This window comes from Saccopteryx leptura, chromosome 4 (assembly GCF_036850995.1).
Source record: "Saccopteryx leptura isolate mSacLep1 chromosome 4, mSacLep1_pri_phased_curated, whole genome shotgun sequence".
NCBI lineage: Eukaryota > Metazoa > Chordata > Mammalia > Chiroptera > Emballonuridae > Saccopteryx > Saccopteryx leptura.
Window position 1 is genome coordinate 186400497 of NC_089506.1, and position 23296 is coordinate 186423792.

A 23296-nucleotide genomic window follows, 5' to 3' on the forward strand; every position below is an offset into this window, starting at 1 on the left:
AGTTCGCCTTCGTGGATTCTCTCTCCCAGTCCCCCCTTCCCGAACCAGCAGCCTGGCGATCCAGCCACAAGGCTGCCACTGCTTCTGTCTGGGGAGTAAGAAGCTCAAAGAGCTGGGAGATCCCCACTCTATCCCCACTCAGTGCAAGGCTCTGGGAAGGGCTCTGACAGTCAGGGCCTCCAGTGTAATCAGGCGGGGGTGGGAGTCAATTGTTGTCAAGGTGATTGTTCAGCGCCTAGCATTCCGTTGGACCTCTCAACCCAGGCTTTCCACACTTTGTAGCCTGTTTTGGCCGGTAAGAAGAGGCACTAGTCTCTGCTTGCGACTAGTGTGCTATAGATCTTATTATCTGCCAAGTCCTTCTTGTTAGCGTTTATCCCTGAATATGGAGGCTCTATCAATCAGAAGTTGCCCCCGCCCCTTTAGCGAGAGGCACCAAAAAATATCAAGCCTCTTGTCTTGGGTCGGTGAACTGAGAGAGATCTTATCAATTAGAACCGAGGGTGCACAGATTTCACGGGTTAAGTTAATTTTAGTAATTGGGTCGCAGCTGTGCTCCCGAAGGTATTTCAGGCTGCCTGCGCGCGCCCCTCCCCCAACGCTTGATTGTTAGCTTGAATGGCTGGGTGAGGTGCCCCGCCCGCGGAGAGAATCTCCCAAGTAGGGAATACCGCCCTGGGGCCTCTCCCGCTCCCCGTGCGCGGGCCGCTGGGAACGTTAGCGGTGCTCGGTCTGCAATGCTCGGTCTGCAACCAGACCGGGAGCGCGCCAGCAGCTGCTCGCCGCTCGTTCTGCAACCGACCCGGGCTGGCGGCGGCCAGCGGCGGCTTCCGAGTGCGGGATGACTTACCACAGGCGCACTTTCTCGCGGCTTGAGTGAACGTCCCTGGGGTAGCTTCCTCCACACCCTCGTCTCTCAGATTCGAGTGATAACAGTCCTATTGCTTTCAGTTTGCTCCGAAGATAAATTTTCCTGTTTCTAGTTGATAAATTTGTTGTGATTTTGGGGAGATCTGTCGGACGCGCTGCTCACGGCGCCATTTCCGTGACGTCACTCCATCAATTTACTTTTAACTGTATGTATTTTTTCAATCTGAAGTGAGTCTGTTGTAGACAGCATATGTAAGGGTCTTGTTTTCTTTTTTTGTTTTTGTTTTTGCTTTTTTTAATTAAATTTAATGCAGTGATATTGATAAATCAGGGTACATATGTTGAGAGGAAACATCTCCAGATTATTTTGACATTTGATTATGCTGTATACCCCTCACCCAAAGTCAAATTGTCTTCCGTCACCTTCTATCTGGTTTTCTTTGTGCCCCTCCCCTCCCCCACCCCCTCTCTCCTTCCTCGCCCCCTCTTTCCCCCCACCCCCCCCGTTACCATCACATTCTTGTCCATGTCTCTGAGTCTCATTTTTATGTCCCATCTATGTATGGATTCATATAGTTCTTAGTTTTTTCTGATTTACTTATTTCACTCCGTATAATGTTATCAAGGTCCATCCATGTTGTTGTAAATGATCCAATGTCATCATTTCATATAGCTGAGTAGTATTCCATAGTATATATGTACCAAAGCTTTTATTTTTTTTTTTTTTTTTTTTTCATTTTTTTTCTGAAGCTGGAAACAGGGAGAGACAGTCAGACAGACTCCCGCATGCGCCCGACCGGGATCCACCCGGCACGCCCACCATGGGGCGGCGCTCTGCCCACCAGGGGGCGATGCTCTGCCCATCCTGGGCGTCGCCATATTGCGACCAGAGCCACTCTAGCGCCTGGGGCAGAGGCCGAGGAGCCATCCCCAGCGCCCGGGCCATCTTTGCTCCAATGGAGCCTTGGCTGCGGGAGGGGAAGAGAGAGACAGAGAGGAAAGCGCGGCGGAGGGGTGGAGAAGCAAATGGGCGCTTCTCCTGTGTGCCCTGGCCGGGAATCGAACCCGGGTCCTCCGCACGCTAGGCCGACGCTCTACCGCTGAGCCAACCGGCCAGGGCTGTACCAAAGCTTTTAATCCACTCATCCTCTGATGGACACTTGGGCTGTTTCCAGATCTTCGCTATTGTGAACAATGCTGCCACAAACATGGGGGTGCATTTCTCCTTTTGGAACAGTTCTATGGTGTTCTTAGGGTATATTCCTAAAAGTGGGATAGCTGGGTCAAAAGGCAGTTCGATTTTCAATTTTTTGAGGAATCTCCATACTGTTTTCCACAATGGTTGCACCAGTCTGCATTCCCACCAGCAGTGCAGGAGGGTTCCCTTTTCTCCACATCCTCACCAGCACTTATTCTGTGTTGTTTTGTTGATGAGCGCCATTCTGACTGGTGTGAGATGATATCTCATTGTGGTTTTAATTTGCATTTCTCTAATGATTATTGATATTGAGCATTTTTTCATATGCCTATTGGCCATCTGTATGTCCTCTTTGAAGAAGTGTCTATTCATTTCTTTTTCATAAGGTCTTAAAGGGTCTTGTTTTCTAATCCATTCAGTCACCCTATCTTTCGATTGCAGTGTTTAGTCCAGTTGCATTTAAACTAATTGTTAATGGATGTATGGTTATTGCCATTTTATTATTAGTATTTTTATTTTTTATTTCATCTTTAACATTTCTTATAATACTGGTTTGGTGGTGATGAACTCCTTTAGTTTTTCTTTGCTGAGAAGCTCTTTTTCTGTCCTTTGATTTTAAATTATAGCTTTGCTAAGTAGAGAAATCTTGCTTGTAGGTCCTTTCTTTTCATCACTTTGAATATTTCTTCTCATTCCCTTCTGGCTTGCAAAGTTTCTGTTGATAAATCAGCTGACAGTCTTATGGGAGCTTCCTTGTAGATAAGTAATTGTTTTAAGATTCTCTCTTTGTCTTTAACCTTTGGCATTTTAATTATCATGTGTCTTGGTGTGGTTTCTTTGGATTGATCTTGTTTGGGACTCTGCACTTCCTGAGTTTGTATGTCTGTTTTCTTTGCCAGGTTTGAGATGTTTACCATTGTTATGGTAAACTTCAAATAGGTTTTCCATTTCTTGTTCTCTCTTTCTCTCTCTCTCTCTCCCTCTCTCTCTTTATTGTTCCTCCTTCTGATATCCCTATGATGTGAATGTTGCTATGCTTGATGTTGTCCCAGAGGACCCAAAAACTATCCTAATTTTTTTATTTTCCTCCCTCCCTCCCCTATTCTCTCCCTCCCTCCCTCCCTCTCTCCCTCCTCCCTTCCTTACTTTCTTCCTTTCCCATTCTGTTTGGGTGTTTACTGCTACCTTATCTTCCAAATTGCTGACTTGAGCCTCTGCATCTTCTAATCTGCTGTTGATATTCTCTAATGTTTTATTTCTAACTGGTCCTTTTTTTAAAGTTTTATTTCTCCATTTTTATGTTTCCTATCTCTTTATTACCGAGATCATTGAACATCCTTATAATCAGTGTTTTGAACTCTTGGTAGATTGTTTGTCTTCAATTTGTTTAGTCCCTTTTCTAGGGTTCTGTTCTGTTTTCATTTGGGATATGTTTCCTTGACTGTTCATTTTGGCTCCTCATTTTGGCTGTTTGTTTCTATGTATTAAGTAGAGTCACCACATCTCCTGGTCTTGATAGAATGACCTTATATAGTAGGTGTCCTGTGGGCTGAATGGTGCAGTCTCCTTGGTCATCTGAGTTGAGTGCTCCAGATGTGCTATTGTGTGGGTTGTGTGTGCCCTCCTGTTGTAATTGAGCTTTGATTGCTGTTGGCACACCAGTGTAAGGAATTGACTCTCAGGAAGTGGTGAGATTCAGCTGGTTCATATGGGTTCATTGGAACCGATGCTTAAATTTTTGTTGAGTTTAGTGAACTGGTTGTTAAAATGGCACTTGTAATCAGGCTTCTCTCTAAGGTGGGCTCTTGAGCAGCCCCAATATAGAAATCACAAATTTACATTCCTTACTCTTTTTTTTCTTACTCTTTTTTAATGTTCATCTGCATAACAACATATTCTAAGCACCTGTAGTAATGTTCATTCTGTCCATAAGTGAAAAAAATTGCAAGTGAGGGCATCAATCAAGAAGCGATATGGAAATATCTTAAATAACAGTTTTATTCTTTGTTGGGTTTTTTTTGGGGGGGGGTCAGGTATTATTTAAGATTTTATTAATATTTTAAAGCTCTTACAATCTAGTTTTGTATATCTCTTTTATTGTTCTTATTTAAGTATTAAATGCATGAAATAATAAACAACCTTTTGGTACTTTGTTTTTTTAAACTTAAAATGGTTATTAGGGCAGAGAACAGGTTGTTAAATTATCTGAATCCCACCACTGCTCTCGGGTTGATTGGTTGAGAGGACTGGCTGTGACTGCAGTGGAGGAGCTGTTGTAGAGGGGCTGATCCTATGGAGCAGGATTCACTTTAGCCAGGCTCTGGTGCCTGACAAGTCTGCCCTTTGGGTATGTTGTTTCTGGAGGTGGTTTGGTGGTGCTCTTGTATAATCAAAAGCTGAACACTAGGTATTTTGGTTGTGGGACCTCTTGACAAGGGCTCTGATATAGGCCAAAGTCATTCTATGTCTGTGCCCTGCCCAGGGCCACTGTTAATGAGCTTAAAGGGATCTGCATATCATATGGTTGTCCCTTGTGCAGGGCTTGGAGGTACCTGGGAGAGGCTAAATTATAATCTAAGGCTGGCTGCTGCTCATGTGGAGCTTGGGGCTGCTTAGCAAGAGGTACTGGGAACACCAAGGTCAAATGATACTTGTTTGCAGTTTATGAACCTTTGAGAGATTTTAGGAAAGTATGCAGCATGAACCAAGATAGGCCATTTGTATGAAAAAGCCAGTGGATGTGGCTTGTTTAGTCCGGCAGGTTGGATGGGGTGGGATCTCAGGGAATCTCCAGGATCGGGAAGATGGTGTTCACCAGGTTGATGGAGACTCAGACTTGGCATCTGCCTTAGTCTAAAGGCTGGGTGTTGGGAGTGGGGAGGACTCAACAAAAAATAATGGTTTCTGCCAACACTTTTGTCTGCACCTCTAGTGTTCACCTTGAAGCCAAACCATATTGAGTCCCTCCCTATCTGTCCCTTGTGCCTTTTGAGCTGCTGCCTCAGCACAGGAGTTCAGATTGAGTCCATCAGCCAGTAAATCCATGCACAGGCGCTTTAAGAGAAACACCTGGAACTCCAGCAGCTCTCTCTTTCACTCAGCCATAATCGCCACTGATCTTCACAGCTAGAACTTATGGGAACTTCTCCCAATACTAGAACCCTGGGCTGGGGAGCCTGGTGTAGGCTGGGACTCCTCACTCCCAAGGAGATCTCCATAGCTGAGATACCCCTTCCAATACTCACCTGCCACAGGTGATGTGAGATGAGCCCGTTTGTCTCTCTACCCCTCCTACCATTCTCAATGTGCTTTCTTCTGTGTATTCTTAGTTATAGGACTTTTGTTCAGCTAGACTTCAGGTGGTTCTCAATGGTAGTAGTTCTGAAGTTTAGTTGTAATTTTGTTGTGGTCATGGGAGGAGGTGAGCACAGTGTCTCCTACTTTGCCATCTTGACCCAAAACCAAATTTTATTCTTAAAAGAATATTGACAGGCTTTATAATTGTAGGTTGACACTTATTTTCTCTCTGTGTATCATCTGTTCATCTAACACAGGGGTCTCAAACTCAACTCAGCATGTGGGCCGCAGAGCAAGATCACAGCTGTTCGGCGGCCGCACTAGGTCTACAAAAGGCAACTGTTATGCAACACTTTTCTCACTGCAGTTGAAAACAAAAAAAAATCAGTACAACAAGCACAATCGTACATGCAGTTTACTCAGTGTCACAAAACGACCAGAAACTGTAGTTCGCATCACGACTGCTGTTAACTAAGCTAATATCTAGCTAGGATGCTAGAGAAATGAAAAATACAAGTAGGCCCCTAGGCTTACTTAATATTATCCAAAATATTTTGAACTTCGTGGATTAGTCTGCGGGCCGCACAAAATTGTTCGGCGGGCCGCGAGTTTGAGACCCCCGATCTAACAGTTGTTCATTGGAAAGTAATGTGTTTTTTTTATTTCTACTTTTTTAAAAAAATGCAGCTCATTCTTAAGAGTTTCTCCTTTTTTTGACGTTTAAACTTTCATTATGATTAAGTCTAGATACAAATTTCTTCGTATTTGCCCTGCTTGGCTTTTGTTAGGTATTTTGAATCAGAAGGTTGATGTTTTTCATCAGTTCTGGAATATTCTCAAATATTGTTGTTTTAAAATAATTAATTCTGGTCCATTCCCTTTTTTCTATATAGAACTATGTCTTGATATATTAATAAGTTAGACTTATTACTCTATTCTTCCTGTTTATATTTTCTCTTTCCTTTTTTGTAATATATTCTGGATAACTAAGATATTTATCTTCTAGTTAGTTAACTAATTATCTTTTGAGATATGCCTAAATTGCTATTAAACTCATATATTTATAATTTACACCATTAAATTTTTTATTTCTAGAAGTTTTTATTGATTCTTAAAATCTGCTTGGTCATTTCTTATAGTTTATTGATATCTGCATATATTTTCACTAGTGTCTTTTATTTATTTAAACATGAGAAGTATATTTTTAGGATCTGTTTCCCAATATTTTTAGTTTCTGAAATTCCTGTATTTTTGTCCCATCTCTTTGTTGTTTTGCTTATTCTTCCTCATGGAGCTTTATTTATTTATTTGGCTAGGTTTTTTTTGGCCAATGATTGCCATTTTTATTATCAGTTTATTTCCAGCAATTCTTTGAGGCCTAGGATCAAGGCAACTCCTCCAGATAGAATTGTGTTTGTTTCCACTAAGAATATGGGACTATCATACTTCTTGAGTCATTCTGAATTAGATATATGAATTGGGTAGTTTTGGTCTGCCTAGGTCCGTGATGGCAAACCTTTTTATAAAAACCACGCACTTTTGCAGTGCTGGTCAACCTAGTCCCTCCCTCCCACTAGTGGGCGGTCCAGCTTTCATGGTGGGCCAATCGCAATGCCATTTGGTTGCTCCGCTACCACCCATGATGAAAGCTGGAACCCCACTAGTGGGCGGGAGGGACCAGGTTGATCAGCACTGCAAAAGTGGGCGGTTTTTATAAAAAGGTTCGCCATCACGGGCCTAGGTCGTATAGGTTCAGGCAAAGGAGGGCTACTTTCTAGTCCCTAGTTTTCAACAATAATTTTCCCCCTTGTTCAGTTGTGTAAGTAAAGGAGAGTCTATTTCTACTTATCACTGAGCAAGCAGTTCAGAATTTGAGCGTCCATGTTTTATTAGCAGAGGAACTCTTCTGGATTTCCCCCCTTTGACTAGGCGTTGAAGCTTAACTCTTATTGTCTATCACATAGGCTGTGAAAACTGCCGTTTGGGCAGGTCTGGGAATTATTTACTTTTCTGCCAACTAACTCAAATGTGCTTTTATGAAGATTTAAAAAAATTCTTTTTATCTAAGACTTTCAGTTGATTTCAATGAAAGAGTGATCCAGGCACTTAGATTACTATATTAGCAGAAACTGAACATTTATATATTTATCTTAGTATTTATAAGATAAATGCGCTAATTATATAAATATAAGCATATATTTAGCACATCAAATCTGTGGTTTTACTGATATTTTACAGAATAAATATTTGTTAAAATAAGGAGTATGTTTAAAATTGATTGAAAAGCATATGTAGATCAGGCATAAATTATGGAGACAGTAAGCCACATTACTATTGTATTGACAAATGTCAAGATTATATTATATTAAGCAGAGTCAGAGACGCTGGGCATGTATTAGAAAAAACTAACATCGTCAAAGGATAATGAATGAAACCAGAGCAGCCACAATTAAGAACACAATTAGAATCTTCATCAGGGTCCACATTGTTTCAGGTGATGACACAAGTTCTTGAAGGTTCCATCAGAACTTCTGGAAGCTCAGCTGTCCCCTCCTGGTCCACCTTAAGTATTGATACAGAAGGCTGGAGTCATTTGTAGGTGGGTTAGTTTGACAGTGTGCTAGATACCTCATCATGAGGTGCCAGGGGCACGTCATCAGTTTTAGGGTTGTACAACATACAATGCAACTATAGAACACATTTTAGTATAGAACACTCAAGCCAGGAACACAGTCCCTGTTTATCTTCTCCCCACCCCAGTCTGGCCAGATCTGGTTCAAGTACGTTTCTGAACTCAGTGCTGTGGCTTGAGAACGAAGGTCAGTTGCTCAGACTTCTCTGGCCTTATATGAATACCTGAAGTTGTGGATACATAGGTCTAGTAGAAACAGAGTTCATCAGGAATTATGCACATCAGGCGGGGTCTCAAAAGGAAAAAAAATATCACATTTAAATGAGCATAACTTGAGAAGAGCTTATTGTAAAAGGGACTAATTACAAAGGTATGTGTGTGGTGGTGATGGAGGGGAAACACGAGATAGTACAGAAACCTGGCTCTAGTGGAAGCAAGCTTTCACCATCCCCGGAGCTAAGTGGACAATAGGAAGCAGATATCACCAGAACCCAGAAGGAGAGAGTATCTCATAGAGCTGATATGTAGAATGGAAGTGACCTGTCAAGGGACACAGGCTGCCCAAGGTGAAATACAGCATAGAAACTGGGAAACTGAATGCTCTGTCCTCAATGTCCTCCTACTTTCAGTTCCTTTTGGCCAAACCAAACTGGGACCCAGAGGATTTAGGAGCCCGTTGATGTAATCCATGCAAGTCCGCTTCCCCAAATAATGAGCAAGGGACCCAGAGGATTTAGGAGCCCGTTGATGTAATCCATGCAAGTCCGCTTCCCCAAATAATGAGCAAGGTGGAGAGGGATGGAGAGTCTCTTTGGAGGAAGAATTAAGTGAAGGTTTTCTGGCATATCAGAAGAGCTGACCTCTAATCCAAGATTAGTCAATAGCTGCATCAATTTGTAAATCAGCTGAAATCTCTAATTCTTCACATGAATAATCATCAGCATTTCTGTACTCTTATTTCAACAAGAATTTATTCAGTGTGCCAGTCATACTGATTTTCTTCACATTTTGTAGTTTAGTCTTCCTAATTCCACCTACTTTATTCTCTTTTGGTATTATTCTGATTATAGGTCTTTCACAACTTTTCCAAAATATTCTAGTTTTCCAGGATCTCTGCCACTGGTCTATTTTTTCTTCCTCAGAATTTTTAAACTGCCTTGAATAAAACCCATGTGGGCAGAGTACTTGTTGATATTGGGTCATGCAAACTCATTTATCACTTCTGTTTTACTGACTCTGAACTTAATGCAGTGGAGTATGTAGCCCGATCAGAATGTTCACTACGGTTTTACCGTTTTCAGGAATCATGTTGGTTATGATTGTATGGCGACTTTAATTGATACATATAATACACTTGGTAGTATAAACAAATAATATATAACTTTGATGTACTTTAGAAAATTTATTCGGTAATGGGATTCCTAAAATGTAGAATATTTGAATGTTGCACTATGTTTGTTTTCTGATGAGGAAATAGTAGTTTAAATGAAGTGGCATCAATATACCATGTTTTGGAAAGGCCAGGTGATGTGTGAGGTATTTTGCACATGGCATTTAATTGAGTCACATAAACATTACAAGCCAGATCATTTGTACTGACAAAAACATATTTTAAGTTTTCAGAAAAATATGATTAGATAGAATTTTAAAGGCCTTTATAACCAAAGTATAAAGTAAATGTTTGAGATAGATGCTTTCTACCCTGCGGAAGCTCAAGAGTCCAGTTAATGTTCAATAGAAAGGTTTATGGGTCATGCAGCCCTTGTGGACAACGAGTGCCCTGGTGACTGTAGTGGCATCCCAACCCCCTGCTTTCTCAGGTGGTTCTTTCCCTCTGTCTCTACACTATTGCCTGTGTTATTTTGAAAAATTCAGTCTGGCCACATTGCTTCTTTACTTACAACTTTAATTCAATAACTATAACAACACTGACTAAAATCCAAATCCTCAGAATGCTCCTATAATGCTCTGAATGATCGGGCTACCTCTCTAACTTCATGTCTTTTCTCCTCCACTAACATTACCATTGCCTAGATCTTTCTCACCGATGTGTTTTCCTGAAAAGTTCCTGTCCTTTCAGGTTTTGTATTAAGTGTCACTTCTTCAGGGAAGCCATTGCTTGCCGTCCCTCTTCAGTAAGGTTCCCAGGTGTTCTCTTGAGTAGCATCTTTCTCTTTCAGATTCCTTACAGCACTTTGTAAGCGTACATTTATTTCTGTGATTATTTTTCTAATGCCTGCCTTTCCTATCAGACAGGATGTTCCATGAAGTCTGTTTTGCCCTCTGTGGTAACCTACATGTGGCATAAGGCCTAGCACTACTAGGAGGCACTCAGTAACCTGTGCCAGATGAATGAACGAACGAATGAATTAATGAATGAATGAATGGGTGAAGTACAGATCCTGTTCTTGAGGCATTTTGTTTCAGAAGCTGCAGTGTAGAGAGTAGTCTCACTGCAGTGTGGTAAGAGCTGGGAAGAGGACACAGGATAGCACATGCGGAGCAGGTCAGGAGGTTCCTACATACAGGTTCAAGCCATTGGTGCCTTGGAGAAAAGAATGCCATTTTCCTTTTCAGTAAATACTGTATTGAGCGTATGAGAACTCCACTAGTAACAGGGCCTGGATGGTGGAGGTACTCAGAGGTGATGATGACAGTCACAGCCTTCCAGGCATTTGCATCGATTTATATTATCAAGGACTAAGTATAAAGGTAAATAAATGAAATGCAAAATATATTAAGATCAAAAGAGAAGTCTACATTAAGCTGTGTGGAAAGTAAGAGGGGGCCACATAACTCTGGGAAGGATTCTTGTGGAAAGAGCTCTCTCAAGGTGACCCTGAAGCATCAGCAGGACTTAGGCAGACGAGATTGGGTAGTGGAGTGTAAGGGAAAGAGGCTGGGTGTGGAGTGTAAAGGAAAGATGTGTTCTCGGCAGAAGAAACTGGGTAAGAGGAGGTACATAGTCAGGACACTGTGGGGGTGGTTTGAGACAGTGAGTTGTTTTGCTTTAGCTGGGAGTATTGCTTAGTCTCGGAAAGGCAGAATTTTAAAAATTCCCTTTCTCCAAGATACCATTCTCCTAATCCTTGGAACCTGTGAATATAATGAGATATCATAATTATGAATATGTTATTTCTCAGGGAAAAAGAAACTTTGGTAATAAAATCAAAGTTACTAATCGGTTGATTTTAAAATTGAAACATTACCCTGGATTATCCAGTTGGGCCCAATGTAAGGAAATGAGTCCTTAAACGCCGAGATCCTTCTCAGACTGGTGGCAGAGAAGGAAGGCAGGAGAAGTCAGAGAGATTCAGAGCACAAGAGTTCAATGCACCATTGCTGGCTTTGAAGAAAGAGAGGCTGCCAGCCACAAAATATGGGCAGCCTCCACACACTGAGCACCATCTCTGGTCAATAGCAAGAAAGTGGCCTCAGTTCTATGACTGCGTGAAACTGTATTCTGCCAACAACCCGAATGCTCCTGGAAGTGGGTTCCCCCCCAGAGCCTCTAACAGACAGGCTGGCTGATAACTTTGATTTTGATCTTGTGAGACCTGGAGCAAGGTCCCCATCTGAGCTTTCCTGGATTTCTGACCTACTGAACTGTGAGATGATAAATGTGTTGTTTTAATCTGTTGTTTGTGATTATGTATCAATATAAAACTAATAAAAGAGCACACTGTGGATGGCTTTAAATGAACAGATTAAGATGGACATATTTTCATTGGTGAGCAGTTAGGGAAAATGTCATCAGGATCCCGCAGCCTTAGTTCTCCAACTCTGGCCAAGGTACGGATTAGTACAACCTACCAACCAAAGAAACCATGTTTCTTTCTCCTCCTCTCTTGCTTAGTAGTGGCGATAGACAAAAACGGTAGTGACAAAGCACAGAAGAAAGTCTCTTTCTCCCATAAACAAATTCTGTAGTGTTTACCCCTCTTTGAGATGAAGATACTTTATCTCTGAATGCCAGCTGAAGCTGAACCCCAAATCATATTTCTCTTGTGAAAGACTGCCCAAGTGCAATGTAAAAAATTGAAAATTGAGCCTGACCAGGCGGTAGCGCAGTGGATGGAGCATCAGACTGGGACGCGGAGGACCCAGGTTCAAAACCCCAAGGTCGCCGGCTTGAGCGCGGGCTCATCTGGTTTGAGCAAAGCTCATCAGCTTGAGCCCGTTGGGTTGATTAAGGGATCAATCACTCTGCCCCCCCCCCCCGGTCAAGGCACATATGAAAAAGCAATCAATGAACAACTAAGGTGTCGCAACGAAGAATTGATGCTTCTCATCTCTCTCCCTTCCTGTGTCTGTCTGTCCTTCTCTCTCTCACTCTGTCAAAAAAAAAATTTAAAAAAATTAAAAATTGAATGGGCATTGAATGACTCATTTTATTCCAGGTTTTGGGAATACTGTCTTGCTCTCTTTGAAGAATGAAATCCTGACCCTCTGGCATGACTTTGGAAGGAAAACCGGGGTCAGCTGCCTTTTGAGCCTTTGCTTTCCCTCCCTGTCGTCCACAGTTACAGCTGCTGCCACTCCAGGAGTTTGTTCTTTCCGACCCCTCTGCTCAAATACGGATGACAGCTTTGTTTGTTTGTTTCCATTAGCACAGTTTAGACAGGCGGAACAAACGAAGAGTGCACAGAGGGTATAAGCATTATAGACATTCTTGCATGCAGAGCGCCTGAATCTGAGTCGATCTCTACAGAGTGCTCCACTTTGTCGATCACTACAGAGCGCTGCACTCTGCCTGGAGTCTAGTGCAGGCAGCTGGAGTCCTCAGGAAATGTCCTCACATCCTGGCCCAGAGCCCCATGGTTGCCACTATCTCATTGCCTGCCACTTGAGCATGGCCCGATAAACATATTAGTATAAACATTGTCTAAATGAGTATAAACATTAATATAAACATATTAATCTTAATGAACAAAGACTTTATTATTCTCTTTGAGATTATAAAAGCATTATTTGTTTATTGTATAACACTTGAAAGTAGATTAAATTGTAAGGCTGAAAATTTTAAAAACCTATAATCTTACCATCTAATTTACTTTACACAGGAACATATTTTTTTTAATGTGGGTTGTTTATTGTTCAGTAATTAGCTCTCTTCTCTTAATAACAGATTAGATAGCTTGGCCTGTCTTCCATCATCAAAACCAGGCGACATGTCCCGGCCAGGTAGCTCACTTAGTGCATCGTCTTAATATGCCAAAGGTTGTGGCTCAATTCCTGGTCAGGACACGTACAAGAATCAACCAATGAATGCATATATAAGTGGAGCAACAAAATAATGTATCTCTCTTTCTTTTTCCCTTCCTCTCTCTAAAATCAATGAATAAATTTAAAGAAAAAAGGCAAGGAGAGATAGAGTAACTTCTGCCTCCTTTGTGATGTCAGTTTTTCTATACTAAAATCAGGAGTCCAAAACATTGCTCATCTACCCTTTAAGTACCCTGTCTCTTACCCCAGAGGTGTGGCTTTGTTGTTATGGGTCTTAAAGCAGAGAATGCAAGTGTGTTTAATTTATTCAGCATAATGTTTAAGACAGTTGAATTTAAATACTTCTAGGAAGAAGGGTGTATTGTCAGATTTATACATTTATTTCACCTAACTAGCTCCTATGGGCATTTCAGATTGTGACTTAAGGTTAAGGAGATAATTATAATCTAAAATAAGAAAATAATCAGTCTTGTTATAAATAATTTATATAAATATCTAGTAGGAGATTGTTCCCTTCATACAAACTCACTATTCTATTATACATTGGGGAGGAAATAAAAATAATAACCCATTATCAAAAGGGAAGGCCACGCATATGTACAGATATGGTTCACATTTGAAGGCTGTGGAGTGGTCCCCCTATCTCTACACCTTCAGAGTTCTCTATCAGCTGCCAAAAGAGAAATTAAAGTTTTCATGTCCTGTAGGCCTATGTTAAAATACTAATGGTTGTGGACAGAGGAACACACTGAGGCACTTATGCTCACCAACATATTAGTGAGGATGAATTGGTTATGTCAATAAATGCCATCTAGCATGATAAAGTGAGCTGGAGGAAATGGAACCCAAGATGAAAGAAAAATAGAAGGTCCAGATTGTTGTGCCCTGTCTGAGGTTACTTCCAAGCCGAGCCTCATAGTGAGGAAATTAAAGAGGGGAAATTAATGAAAGGGAAGAGATCAAGAAGGCTGAAAATAAATTTCATCTTCTACACTATTTTGTTGAAACGTAGTTCTGCTTCCCAGGCCTCTCCAATTTGTTCTTCGGCTTTTCTGGTCAAATGAATCATTATTCCACCAGTGATAACTGTTCCAAAGAACAAACTATAAGATACCACCCATCCAACCCTCTAGTTCTGAACTATGCCAGAATATTCTTGGCCTGGGCTAGAGTGAATAAATGAATGAAGAGAATTAAGCACTGCTGACTGGAAAATGACTTTTTTTTTTAAATGCAGCCAAGGAGGCATCATTTTTTTCCCCCTCAGGAGGTCATTCAAAGAAGACAGACAGACAAGCAGATTATCTTTCTCCTAAAAGGATTATTACAAGAACGTTTTAAAAGGACAGGCCAGTATAGCGACTTGATCTGTAGCACCCTTATTCTGGATATTTTTAAAAAAATATTAAAAATTGTGCTCTTTTCGGCAGCACATAAACTAAACTTGGAATGACACAGAGAAGATTAGCATGGCCCCAGAGCAAGGTTGAAACGCAAATTTGTGAAGTGTTCCGATTTTTTATAGAATAAAATTTAAAAGCTATATTAGAAATATACAATTGAGATTTTAAAAATAGTTTAAAGCTTTTCTGAATTATAGTTTAAAGCTTTTTATTTCCTTTGGATATTTAAAGAATTTTGGTGAAACATCTTAAATTAATCATTTAAAATATTTCCTCTAAATTGGATTTGGTTATTACATTTCTGAACTACAAATTAAGAAGAATGTTTGTAGAGCTCTAATTTATGTAATTCTAGCTTGTTTTTTGAGGGAGATAAATCTCCATGAAGTATATTCTCCAAATTTTTAATTATTCTATTATTTTCATATCACATTTGGTTTTCATTTAGTCTTCTAAAGTCAAAAATGAACATAGATTGTGTTTTTGTAATCTGTAATTACCTTTGTGTAATAAAAACCTTTTTATTTATCACTAGCTGTACCCGGCCACGCGTTGCTGTGGCTCAGTCTGGTTAAATGGAAAAGAAAGAAAAGAGAAAGTGCACGTTTCTAATATGTTTAGTTTCACAATGCTTGTGGGTATACAGTATTTTTTATTGTTCCATTGTCTGTGCAGATATGGAGATTGTCTGGTTTGCCGAGTCTAGAACACACAACATATAATTGTCCATGTGAGAAGCAATCTGTATGTAGATCTAAAGCGCACACATCTAAAGATTGGCCCTGAGCTTTGTTGATGGTGATTGCAAACGCCAATCAAATTGGGAATTGCAATCTCTTAAATTGAAATGGCATATCCGTTGGAATCATAGGAATGCGAGGAATGAAGACATCCTCACCTTTGAAAGGTCCTGTCAAGATTGTTGCTTCTACGATGTTGCTCATTAATTTTTTACAGCGCACAGACCCAAACATTTCATGTTTTACCATGAAATCCATCAGCGATTTCAGCTTCTGTCTGAAAACATGTGCTGTGATGTCATGCCTATTCACCAGCGATTGCCCAGGAAGTTAAGAGCTGTTGTATATCGTCCCAAGCTGGATTGCATGTGAATGTAATGAATAGGTCTGGATGCCCATAGTGATGAACATACGCAATTACATTTTGAGCATACTCATGCATATGACGTGGACTGCCTGTATATGAAGATGGCAAAATTGTTAGTCTTCCAACGTTAGTTGTATTACCATCATTTACAACTGCATCTCGCAAATGAACGTATTCTTCAGAGCAAAGCTTGGTCTGATTCAAATGGATGAATATCAAACGTTCTGTTTCGATTTTTGCATACATACCTACGATGTATTGGTAAAACAATTGACGACATTTCAAAATGTGATTGTCTTCATTCTCTCGAATCATTAATCGGTATGAATAATAGTTCATTGTGCTGCATTTCATATTTGTTTCTTCGCCACTGACTAGATTTATCATCTTAATGTTGAAGTGATATTTATCGGCACCATTCCAAAAATTGATTGGATATTGCAGGGCATCGTAGCATTGATGAGTTTCTGCAACTTTTGTCAATTGATTGTTTCTCTGATGAAGAACAATATCTCTAGGTTGGAATTGATCTCCAAACATAACAATTGCCACTTCGTCTATAGTTGGAGCATTGAATCTTTGCACATGTTCTCCAGCAGCTGTTTTGTCAGCATGAATAACAATCTTGTGTGTATTGGATGGCATCATGTCAATTGCTGTTTTAAACAAACGCACTAAATTGTTTTTTTCATGAAGAAGCTCCTGCAGTTGCGAAACGATGGTCCTTTTTATGCCGGTAGAAATTCCACAGCATGCATTCAATTCATCATTGCCATCACCGATGAAATACATTTGTAGGAATTTATGTTTACCATCTGGGAATGGAAGCAGGGAACCGGCTTTATGATAAATTTGTCCTTTCACTTTGAAAGTTGGCATGAATTGAGCTGTTACGATTTCTGCGCCAAACAACGTCATTTGGAAGCATGAGTTCTATTCTCTGATGTTAGATAGGAAATGCTTTGATTTGGCGGTATATCCGGCAAGCAAAGTTTTTAATGGCTCTGGTGGTTCTCCAAGTTGAGGCAGTTTAGTTTTTCTGGTGGTGTAACACATTCCTTTCGTTTCTCCATTGAATTTCAGAGCTTTGCAATAAGGCACTTCAGTCATAGTGCCGATGAGAACATGCCAGCTCAAACTATAATCATCAGCTAGGTTGTACCGGAATACAAGGCAATTGTAATCGCGTGATTGCTGAGCACGGAGTCATGTTTGACATTAATCTACTGTTTCTCATTGGCGTCTTTCAGCCACTCTTAGCCTGTCGTGTTCATTCTGTTGAGAGCAAAGCAGATCTGAAGCTGCAGAACACGATCGCCGTGCTGGCAATCATGCATCCTCAAGTCTGGCAGTATGTAAATTGATCGTAAATTAGAAACATTGAAATGGAATCATAAAATATTTAGTATATATATATGTATAAAATATTTAATATAGCGTGTGTTGCTTTTATGTCCAACAGATGGTGCTGTTTTTCAAAAAAAGCATGTCTTTACCTGTCACAGGTGTGACATCTATAGCTATATAATAGTAGGTATATAAAAAAGAGTGTATATTTGAATGCAGTGTTGTGTCAAAATTTCAAAGCAATCGGTGAAGAACTTTTGGAGATTTAAGATTTTGAACAAACGAACATTTACATTTTTATTTATATAGATTAGTTTTAAAAAGTCATACAAGTCAACCAACTACATTTCTTCAGTTGAAAATCAGTAGTAACAATAAAATTTTCTTTAAAAGTCATCATTACTCAGGGCTCATTTCCCTAAAAGAGAAGTATTTTCTGGGCATTTTTTTTAGTTCCTATAGAAGTAATGTCTACATTCTATAACTACATGTGTAATAATGTGGATGGCAAGTTTCAGTGCACATTATAGCAATGAAATAGCTTGTTCATTGATAGCAATAATTCAGAATGTATTATATACCTTAGGAAATCTTTAGCTTATTTCTTTATGTTAAGGAGGGCAGTACAATTTAGAGGGGAAAAAACTTCCTCTTATCTCATGATTACTTCTGAATACCATTTTAGGCTACAAGATAAATTTGTCTTTATATGCTGAAAACATGACATGCAGTGGAGGACTTTGGTGGCAGAGGCTGCGATGCATTCAGTCACACTTGCTCCCTTCCCCAGGTTACACAGCTAGACTACACATCTCATTGTCCTTTGTAGTTTAACGCTGCCTGGCAACTGAATTTTGTCTAATGCAACATGGATGGAATTGATGTGTACCTCTTTCACACCTGGTTATTTAAAAACTCTTGCGTTATTTCCATGCTTCTTCTTTACATCAGTTTCCTGGGAGTAGGCAGAAGCTCTGCAGGAGATTCCTAAGCATTATGGATTGATTGGGCCATGTAATGGGGAAAGCCATGGTTCTTGAGTGATGCTGACCAGGTACTCTGATTTAGACTTTCTATGAGTGAGAAATGAACTTACATGTGTACACCATTGAGATTTGAGGATTTGTTACTATGATAAGTTAATTTACCTATCTCAGCTAAAACAACTGAGAACCAAGAGTTGTAATCTCTGATATGATGCTCTGAGATCTTGAAAATTACAGAAGCCACGATTCTACACAACTATGGACAATTCCGTCTTCAATTTCCAAATGAGACTAGTGAAATCTGGTAAATTTAGACAAATAAAAAAAGTCTTGCCTCATAATAGTGAAAAATTTAAAATGTGGAAAACACATACTAGATCTCAATCAAAATCAAGAATTATTTAAGCCCTGACTGGTGACACAATACATAGAATGTTGGCTGACAGCTCCAAGGTCACTGGTTTGATCCTGAAATCACCAGTTTAGCCCTGGTTAGGGCACATATGAGAAGCATCAGTGGCACAACTACATGGAACAATGAGTTGATGCTTCTCTCTCCCCCCTACCCTCCTTCTTTTCTCTCTCACAAAAATAAAATTAAGAAAAGGTGACACCCAGCAAAATAAATTAAATCAATAGTGATAAAAAAAACAATCTTATTTTATAGTAAATTGTGTGCAGAGAAAGACTAGCCTAATATTCATGGGAGTTAAAACAGCACTTTAGGCCCTGGCCGGTTGACTCAGCGGTAGAGCGTCGGCCTGGCGTGCGGGGGACCCGGGTTCGATTCACGACCAGGGCACATAGGAGAAGCGCCCATTTGCTTCTCCACCCCGCCCCCCCCCTTCCTCTCTGTCTCTCTCTTCCCCTCCCGCAGCCAAGGCTCCATTGGAGCAAAGATGGCCCGGGCGCTGGGGATGGCTCCTTGGCCTCTGCCCCAGGCTCTAGAGCGGCTCTGGTTGCGGCAGAGCGACGCCCCAGAGGGGCAGAGCATCGCCCCCTGGTGGGCAGAGCGTCGCCCCTGGTGGGCGTGCCGGGTGGATCCCGGTCGGGCGCATGCGGGAGTCTGTCTGACTGTCTCTCCCCGTTTCCAGCTTCAGAAAAAAATATAAATAAATAAATAAATAAATAAATAAATAAATAAATAAAACCAAAAAAAAAAACCACAACAGCACTTTAGTAGAAAACCATTTGATTCTCAGAGGTAATTGGAGCAAAGCAAGAAAGATGAAGGTGTCTGGTGTTCCTTAAAGATATCAAGACATTTCCCCACCTAGAATATCAGTTTCAGGATTGGTTTCTATAAAGAGAGGCAAAAACTTTAAGAAAGTTGTGAACAAATCTGAGTGCAGAATCTTCCTGTATTTTTTGTTCCAATCTTATACAATTTTATCACACTTAAATTGACAGTATCTTTCATAGTAGCTTGTCATTATTGAACAATCACATAACTTGTTTTCAGAGAAACTGATTTTTTTTTGCATTCCCTTTTCATTGATTTGTATATTTAACAAAAATTTGTTTTCATGGTCACAGATATAATAGGCTTTGTAGCAGAATGATTGATTCTTGGTAAACACCCATGTGGTAGCAGCCAAATTGTGTGGCCATGGCAGAGATTGGCTTCTTAGCAGTGACTGTTCATGGGCTTTATTCATATTGTCTTACAGAAGACTACTGGACATTAGTGAATCCAGAGTTGGCTAAGAGTATCTGGGTTATATGACAATGGACACTCACATCTTGATGGTGTTTACTCCATCTACAGGGTCTTAGCTCCCTGGATCTTTCCCTCCATCTGCAGGGTCTTAGCTCCCAGGATCTTTCCCTCCAATATTCAGAGCATGCCTTAGAAGTTATTACACCTGCTTTCTGTGATGACCACATGGGTCTTCTGTTTGATTTCTGTTTCCCTTACCATTTCTACCTGATTCTACCAAGCCAGACACCATTAAATCGGTGGACAATGATATGCTTCTGTCAAGTTCTGCATTCCTGATAGTATCACTGCGCCTCCTGAAGACATTGGGACCTATTGGACACTGTTCTTCTCATGTGCTGGGACTTCAGGGTATCGAAGCTGTGTTCTGTAGCAAAGTGGACATTGAGATGCTTGTGAAAATTTACCTGAAATAACTTCTTCAGGCTTTGATTATAGTACTCTTCCTCTCCACAACTTACCCCAGCCCATGGCAAACCCATCTCTATATACACAAGAATTAGGACACTACTTCAAGTGCGGCTGGGTAACAAGGTAGGTACCAAGCACTTTTACAGAAGTCTGCATTCTAGTGACTAATGTGAGTCAGGATTATCTCAAGCCTCTAGTTTTTCTTTAGCATTATTTTCCAGGAATTTCCTGTTTTTCATGCAAATATACTTAGATTCAGGCTTGCCTGCAACCAGAATGGAACACACCTAAAGCTTGTGATGAGGCTTGGTAAACTAAAAATAAGCATAATTAAACCTGACCAGGTGGTGGCTCAGTGGATAGAGCAATGACCTGGGATGCTGAGGACCCAGGTTTGAAATCCTGATGTCACCAGCTTAAGCACAGGGTCACAAGCTTAAGCATGGTATCATAGACATGAGCCAAAGGTCACTGGCTTGAGTTAGGAGTTACTGGCTCAGCTGGAGCCCCCCAGTCAAGGCACATATGAGAAAGCAATCAGTGAACAACTAAAGTGCCACAACTACAAGTTGATGTTTCTCATCTCTCTCTCTCTCTCTAAAATAAAAAGCATAATTATAATATGACTATCTCCTGAATAAAGCTTAGCCTAAAATAAAAATAGTGTTCAGTTATCTTCCTGCATAAAGAACTACCCTAAAACATAGTGAATTAAACAGCCTTTTTACTGTATTGATTTTGTGTGTTAGAAATTCAGACAGAGCTCAGCCACCCAATTCTTTTCTCTATCGTGTTGACTGGATTCACTCTGTGGTATTCAGCTGATAACTGGGTTGGACTGGAGGATCCAAGATGACTTCACTCACAGGCCCAGGGCCTTGGCAGGGTACTGGAAGGCTACTCTCAGCTGTTCTTCTATCCATGTAGTCTCAGCATCTCTTTATTTGTCCTCTGTAACACGTTGTTGGACTTCTTACCTGGGATTGGCTATCCCTGTGGGATGGTTAATTTTATGTGTCAATTTGGCTAGGCTGTGAAACCTTGATGTTTGGTCAACCACTATTCTACATGTTTCTGTGAAGGTATTTGTAGATTTGATTGACATTTAAAGAGGTAGGCTTTGAGTAAAGCAGATTGTCCACCATAATATGGGTGAGTTTCATTCATTCAGTTGAAGACCCTAAGAGAAAAAGGCTGAGGTCCCCAGAGGAGGAATGAATTCACCCTCAGATTGCCTTTGCACTTAAGACTGAAGCATCTATATTCTTCTTTGAGTATCAGCCTGCTAGCCTGCCAGTCTACCCTAAAGGTTTTGGACTTGCCAGACCTCATAGCCACATAAACCAGTTCCTTAAAATAAATCTATCTATTATCTATCTATCTATCTATCTATCTATCATCTATCATCTCTCCATCTATCTCTCCATCCAGCCAGCCAGCCACCCACTCATCTTCTCCTATTGTTTGTTTCTCTGAGCACTCTGGAACACCCATAAAGATCATTCTAAGGGAAAAGAAGGGGAAACTGTCATTTTCTTGAAGACCTGGGCCTGGACACTGACATGTCATGCTGTTATCAGATGCTATTAGACAAGTAGTCATTGTAAGGTATTTTTCCTCACCGAGAAGGAAGGAATGGGGCTCGGAGCCGCAAAGTGTGGAATAAGCAAACGGCTTTATTGAGTACAGAGCGCACATCCCGCCCGGCAAGGTTCCCTGGCCCCGAGGAAAGATGGAGGCCAGAGAAGTTGCAAAGATTAAACCGCGTGGGAGATATTTAAAGGGTCCCTCTAGGGAAGTGGAGCTACTATGACGTGGTGAAATTTCACTGGCTGGCAGACAATCGCTTCTTTCCAAATGGTTCCTGGGAAGCTTCCTTTGGCGGGTTTGATTGTGGGCGGTCCTAGCCAAAGTGGGCGGGTCTGAGTTCCTACGTGACCATCCCTCCATCCACCAACCTTACAGTTATAAAGGACATGTAGATTCTAGGGGAGGGGACGCAGCACCCACATTTCAATACAAAGAATCTGTGGCCATCTTTACCACAAATAATAACATTTGTAAAAATACATTGACCCATTATATTATTACTTTATGAAATATACATTATTATCCCTATTTTACAGATGAGAAAATAGATGGTCAGAGAGATTAAATGGAAAAGACAGTATTTGAAGTGACATAGTATAACTCTATGATCCTTGCTGTTAGTTATCGTGATATGCTGTCTCTAGTAGTGTGCTGGTCGACTGGCTCTCCCTGGAAGAGAGTGGGGGCTGGGCGGAATGTTTGCCAAATTATGTTGTGTAAGTTTTCCCGTTATAGCCAATCAAAATGCAGGTGTTACAGGGGACCCAAGGGTCTGTGACCCACCGTGGATCCTTGGCATCACACAGGAAAGAATTCAAATGCAAGCCAGCATAGAGTGAAAAAGAGGTTTTGTTTTGTTTTGTTTTTCTTTTTTTCTTTTTTGTATTTTTCTGAAGCTGGAAACAGGGAGAGATAGTCAGACAGACTCCTGCATGCGCCTGACCGGGATCCACCCGGCACGCCCACCAGGGGCGATGCTCTGCCCCTCCGGGGCATTGCTCCGCTGCGACCAGAGCCACTCTAGCGCCTGGGGCAGAGGCCAAGGAGCCATCCCCAGCGCCCAGGCCATCTTTGCTCCAATGGAGCCTCGGCTGCGGGAGGGGAAGAGAGAGACAGAGAGGAAGGAGAGGGGGAGAGGTGGAGAAGCAGATGGGCGCCTCTCCTGTGTGCCCTGGCCGGGAATCGAACCCGGGACTTCTGCACTCCAGGCCGACGCTCTACCACTGAGCCAACCGGCCAGGGCCTTGTTTTGTTTTTGAGAGAAACAGGAAAATTAAGCTACTCCTGTATGTGCCCTGACAGAGAAATCAAACTGGCAACCTCGGTGCTCTGGGACAATGCTCCAACCCACTGAGTTATCTGCCCAGAGCTTGTTTTTATTTATTTTTTTTTATTTATTGATTTTTAGAGAGACAGAGAGAGGAAAGGAGAGAGAGGAGAGGGGAAAGGGAAGCATTCATTTGTTGTTCTCAGTCATGCACCCATTGGTAGCTTCCTGCGCATGCCCTG

General features: G+C 41.1%; 2 non-coding genes across 2 annotated transcripts; one reads left to right on the forward strand and one right to left on the reverse strand.

Moving 5' to 3' along the window:
* Window positions 1–14637: 14637 nt before the first annotated feature.
* Window positions 14638–14744, forward strand: LOC136404622 (U6 spliceosomal RNA). The gene has a single exon (XR_010751343.1). It is a non-coding gene; the product is annotated as a U6 spliceosomal RNA (small nuclear RNA).
* An 8210-nt stretch (window positions 14745–22954) lies between these two features.
* On the reverse strand, window positions 22955–23030 carry TRNAS-GGA (transfer RNA serine (anticodon GGA)). Its single transcript has one exon. It is a non-coding gene; the product is annotated as a tRNA-Ser (tRNA).
* Between the last annotated feature and the right edge of the window lie 266 nt (window positions 23031–23296).